Source organism: Elephantulus edwardii, unplaced genomic scaffold (assembly GCF_000299155.1).
Source record: "Elephantulus edwardii isolate Elephantulus edwardi_28Jun2011 unplaced genomic scaffold, EleEdw1.0 scaffold00131, whole genome shotgun sequence".
NCBI classification, from domain to species: Eukaryota; Metazoa; Chordata; class Mammalia; order Macroscelidea; family Macroscelididae; genus Elephantulus; species Elephantulus edwardii.
The window spans coordinates 4,012,414-4,018,684 of NW_006399881.1; the positions used below are offsets into that span (position 1 = coordinate 4,012,414).

General features: G+C 40.1%; 1 pseudogene; it reads right to left on the bottom strand.

The window, feature by feature from the left end:
* The window catches only part of LOC102860822, a 31,855-nt pseudogene extending 31,737 nt beyond the window's left edge, over window positions 1-118 (bottom strand).
* Between the last annotated feature and the right edge of the window lie 6,153 nt (window positions 119-6,271).

Consider the following 6,271-nt stretch of genomic DNA (forward strand, 5'->3'; position numbering starts at 1 on the left):
TTCTCTTCTTGGCAGAGGTGGGCGGAGTGGTGCTGGTATTACCATCAGTAGCAGATCTGACCTCCTGAGCAGCAGCAGCAGCAGCTGAGGGATTGGAGAAAGAAAAACCACTGTCGTCTGAAATCACCCCATCATCACTCCTATTTCCTGAGTCAGATGACTGTGACGTCCTCTGTGTTTTGAGGCTTCACAAGAGGACCAACTTGACCAAGTGTAACTCTGGGTGTTTGAGTGAAAGCTGCGCCAGAGGCCCTATTGCACAGTCTTCTAACTGACCCTTTACCTTTCTAAGCTTGATGTCTTTTCCCAGGGATTGGCCCTGATAACATACCCAAAGGAAGCAGGCTAATTTTCAAAAAGCCTTTAGCTCCTCTTAAGTTCAAAAGTGCAGACCTTATCTGCCTTTCACTGGGAACCTAAACCTAGGCCTGTGCTTTTTTTTTTTTTAATCGTTAATAACTAAGTCAAATGAGTTCAATCAATTTCTTGAAAAAGAGTAATAGCACATTTTACTTATTTGGAACAACTTATTGCTGTTGTTATTATTTTCCAAGAGAATATACTTATTTTTTAAAAAACAAAAGCCAGATAGCACTTTTTTTTTAACTTTAACAAATGGAAATTTATTTTTTTTACAGTTTAAGAAACTAAAGTCCGAATTCAAGTTCTCTGCTCTAAAGAAGGGCTTCTCATTGCTTCCTTCGGCATCTCTAGGCTTAGTGTTTACCGGTGATCTTCATATACTTGCTTGCCTTGGTGTCAGGATTTTGATCGAGTAGAGGCCCATATCCAAAAAGATCCTCTTCACTATTGGCAATTATTTCTTTTTTTAATTTATTTTTAAATAATTTTAATGAACATTTACAGAGAATTTGGATTTCCATTCATTCATTGCTGCACTTCTTTCCCCCCCCCGCCCCCCCCCCCCCCCCCCCCAGTTCGCTCCTCTCTTTCAAAAGTAAAAGAAACACTTCCGCCCCGGGACGCAATCTCCCCACACCCAGTCACAACACACTAACAAGTGCACCAAGAAAGATCAGAGCTTGGAGTTAAATAATGGAGGCTTAGAAAGCTCCTGGGAAGGTGTGAGACCCCAGAAGCCTTAACCTGAGGTTCTCTAAGTTTCATCTCCAGGGTAGCTAGTATAGCATGCTAATTACTTTCTTCTTATCCTCAAGGGATTTTGATTCAATTCATCTGGATGGGGCGAAACCCCAGAAATCTGTACTATGATTCTTTTAGGCAGTTCCTAGGCCACGTTTTGAGAAAGCTTACCTTAGACAATGGATCTCCAAGGGAAATGACCTTCACACTGGCTCTCCCATGCCTTTTGTCAATGTTGTAGCATCCAAGATTGACAATAAACTCTTCTTTTTACAATCTCATGAGAAGGCCTAGTTTCCTCTTGCCATACACACAAGCTGACCGAGAGTTTGGTTAGGCATGCCTTCCAAACCCTACCTGGTCTTCCAGAAACACACACATCACATTCTCCTTCATAGCAGCTAAGGGTTTGGAGTGTGTGTGTGTGTGTGTGTGTGTGTGTGTGTGTGTTGACACACACAATTAATTTCCTGGGTTTTGGATTTCTGGATCAAAGCTTCCTCAGCTCCTTCAACCCAGCCCCCTTGACCATACACACATACATACATACATTTTCTCTGTCTCTCAGACCTAATGTGTTTATTCATTCGCTCAGAACTAGTTAACTTTCATAAAAAGTGTCCGGATGGTGAGATAATTTTTGTCCCAGTCCCGTGAATTTTTGGACTGGGTTAGCCACACTGTTAATGGAATAATGTTAACACGTTCAAAACCAGCCCATTTTCTTGGTATTTTTGAGGGACTTTGGATTCTTGAGGGTTGTTCTGGTGATTTATCAATAAGAAGTTGCCCTGCCAATGCAAAAACACTTGGTTCAAATCCACCAGCTACTGTGTGTGTGAATGATGGGCAATCTCCTCCCATGTGATTTATTGCCTCTGAAAACCCACTGAAGGGTTTAGCTATGGGTTGATTCCCACTTGACAGAACACAACAATAGTTGTTGGTTCTCAGGACATGCTAAGTAGGAACAAATTCAAATGTAGTCTAGAAAAAGCACCTTACAGCCTGGGGCTTGACTGGAGGGCTCTGTAATGGAGGTGGAAGCCTTACCACAGTGGGAGTGACAGACTGAGTGAGGTCTTAGAGCAGCTACCTGCCTTCCAAATGGGAACTCCTCATCATCATTCATGTTCCTGTCTCTGTACTCAGAGCTTCATCTTTTTTTTTAAGGACGTCACCAAGCTATAAACTTCTACGGGACAACGGAAATATCCTACAGCTTTACAGTCTAATACTATAACCTGTAGCCACATGTGTTTATTGAACATTTGAATTGTGACTAGTACAATCGAGGAGCTGAACTTCCCATTTAATTTTATTTTCACTAAACTCAAATTGGGACTTCTGATGGCCTAGTGGTAAGAAGCTTCACTTGCAATCTCAAAGGCCAGAAATTCGAATCCACAAGCTGCTCTTTGCAATCTCCTCCTGTGGAATGAACTGCCTCTGAAAGCCCACTGGAAGGTCAGCTATGGGTTGGTTCAAACTCGATGATACATAACAACAACAAACTGAAATAGCTACTGGTAATTAGTGGCGACAGGAGCAAGCAATTCTAAAACGGAAAGAACCACATTTCTTGTCTGCACGTTAACTACTGTTTCCTACTTGGGACTGGTGGAAAGCCTAATCTTACTCCTATTTATCATTCTTTATTTTTCTTCCAGTTGGTGGATTTGCATAATATCGCTAGATATCTTCTTAAACACCCCCCCCCATCTACCCTCCACCCCCAACTACAACTAATTTGCAGAACCTGGGTCAAGCTCCTTATTCCTTAGAAGTGCTTGCAGTGCCATCTGCTGTCTGTAGCTGGAATAGTTCCATGACTGACAAGGACCCTGTTTGGGCCTTGAGGTGGTACAGACCAGTAGGGAACATGCATGTTGGAATAATGGGACCTCAGCAGAGTTGTCATTTAATTGCTGGGAGGCTTGCTCCAGCTTCACTATATACATAGTCAGTACCCTTTGCTCTCACTATCGTGTCCTCTTGCCTTTTCTGAAAATCTGTCCTCAAGTTTGTTTAATGGAGGGAATTTTACACACAAATCCCAAGTTCTAAATGTCTAGCTTTAGGTAGAACGCGACCCTTCCATTCTTCCACCCTCAGTATAAGGATTTTTATAAAGGAGCCAGTCTCTTAATACAAAAGAATGCTACTCTTGGGATGTAAATTCAGCGATTTTGGGAGCTGGGTGGCAGCAATAGAGGAATTCTCCCTGGTGACTCTTCTAATAAGATTCTGCAGGTCTTTGCACATCTTAGAGTCATGATTTTTCCCTGATGTTGTATTGCATCGAATCAGAGACAACTCATATGTGATCCGCCAGCGGGTTTTTAGAGGCTGTGAATCACACAGGAGGAGGCTGCCTATCCTTCTCCCCGGAGGCATCTGGTGGTTCGAAATGTGTGCCTTTGCACTGGCAGCGTAAGTCCTTACCACTAAGCAGCCAGGTTTTATCTGATTAAATGTTTAGAGGGCCGCTGGGCAGTATTTCCCTGGCAGTTAAAAGGGACAATGTCTTGGGAACACCCGGAGTTGGCTCCAAAAAGTCATTGTGCAATCTCTTCAAAACTCTTGCAGTGTCCCAATTGATCTTAGGAAAGCATTTAACTGTTGATTTAAATTCATGTCGACCTTGCATGCTTTAGAATAGGACCGCCTTTCAAAAGTTTTTGCAGGTTTTTGTTTTTCTGTTTGTTGTTTTGTTTTTTTTCATAGCTGTAGCCGTTCTGGGTGAGTTTGAACCTCTAACCTGTTATTTGGCAGCTGAGTGCTTACCTCCTTGAAATACCAAGGGATGTGTACACTCCCATTCACTTTATACTAAAGAATGAAATACCTTCAAAAGCCCTTTGATGTGAATTTTCCCCCTTCTCTTCTTCTCAGATGCACTTGGTCCAAATTGAGCAAATCTTTTGATGAAGTCTTCCTACATGTATGGCACAAGTTCAAGTGGCATTCAAAGTACCACGAATCCATGTGGTTTTCAGAAGGTTAAGTGTGTGTCTACTGACCAAAAAGTTGGTAGTTCAAACCCACCCAGGTGTGCCTTGGAAATAAAAAACTCTTGTATCCTGTAACTTTGCTGAAAGGGTCAACTATATCCAGTAGTTTTCTTGCTGAGTCTTTAGGGTTTTCTAAGTATATTATCATATCATCTGCATATAGAGATAATTTTACCTCCTCTGGCAATTTGGATACCTCTTATTTCCTTCTCTTCTCTTATTGCTATTGTTAAGACTTCCAATACAATATTGAATAAGAGAAATGATAGTGGGCATCCATGCCTAGTTCCTGTTCTCAAGGGGAATGCCTTTAATCTCTCTCCATCGAGAATAATGATAGCTGTTGGGTTTGTGTATATACATTTTACTATATTGAAGAAAATCCCCTCTAATCCTATTTTGTTGAGTGTTTTAATCAGGAAATGATGCTGGATTTTGTCAAAGGCCTTTTCTGCATCAATTGATAGGATCATGTGCTTCTTTGCATTAATATGATGAATTACACTGGTTGTTTTTCTTATGTTGAACCATCCTTGCATACCTGTTATGAATCACACTTGGCCATGCTGGATTATTATTTTGATGAATCGACAAACAGATAAGACAACTGAGGTGGAGCTTTCTAGTGTGGAAATACAAAGGAAGAGGGACTGTTGTAAGCAGACACTAGTGATTGGAACACGGAATGTGAGAACTATGAATATAGAAAAAATAGATATTGTTAAGGAAGAAATAGAACACATAAATATTGACATACTCAGCATTGCTGAGATGAGATGTACAGGCATGGCACATGTTGAATCAGATGATCATATGATCTATTACCCCAGAGTTGAAAAGGTGAAGAAAAATGGGGTTAATTTCTTTTAGAAAAAGTCATTTCTACATATGCCTTTAAATACAATATTGTGAGAGACAGGATAATATCCATAAACATGCAAGGAAGTCCAGTGAATACCACTATCATTCAGATATATGCACCAACAACCAGAGCCAAAGAAGAGGAAATAGAAGATTTCTATCAACTTTTACAGTCAGAGATCAAATGAACATGCAATCAAGATGCATTAATAATAATGGGTGACTGAAATGCAAAAGTTGAAAACAGAGAAGAAGGATCTGATCTGTAGTCAGAAAACATGGACTTGGTGACAGAAATGAAGCTCGAGATAGAATGATTGAATTGTGCACAATCAACGATTTATTAGTTTCAAATAAATTTTATACAAAACATAAACCCAGGTTATACACATGGACGGATTTCACCTGATGGTATGTATTGGAATCTGATTACATCTGTGGAAAGAACCACTGCAGAAGCTCAATATCAGCTGTGAAAACTAGGCCAGGTGGTCATTGTGGAACAGATCACCACCTATTCATATGCAAGTTCAAGCTGAAGCTGAGGAAAATTAAAACAAATCCATGGGAACCAAAATATGACCATGAGTCAGTCTATCCCACCTGAATTTCAAAACCATCTCAGGAACAGGTTTGAAGCCTTGAACACCAATAAGTGAAGACCTCATGAGTTGTGGGAGGATATTGAGAATATCATCCAGGAAGAGTGCAAAAGGTCATTACAAAGACAGAAGAGGAAGAAAAGACAAAAATGGATGTCAGAAGGGACTCTGAATATTGCACTAGAGTTCCAAAAAGCCAAAGCCGAGGGAAGAATTCAAGATATTAAAGAGCTGAACAGAAGATTTCAAAAGGCAGCACAACAAGATAAAGTATTACAATGAAATGTGCAAGGAGCTGGAGTCAGAAAATAAAAAGGGCTGAACTCGTGCAGCATTTCTTAAGCTCGAGGAACTTAAGAAAAAAAAATTAAAACCTCTTAACCAACTCAATCTCATAGATATTTACGGGCTAATGCACCCAAAAAAAGCACAATATACCTTCTTTTCCAACGTGCATGGAACGTTCTCCAGAATAGACCACATTCTAGGTCGCAAGGCAAGCATTAACTAATTAAAAAACATAGAAATTATACAAAGTATCTCCTCAGATCACAATGCCACAAAATTAGAAATTAATAACAAGAGAATAAAGGAGAAAAAAATCATACATTTTGAAGCTGAACAACAACTTGCTTGAACACGACTGGGTACAAGAAGAAATAAAAAATGAAATTAAAAAGTTTCTTGAAA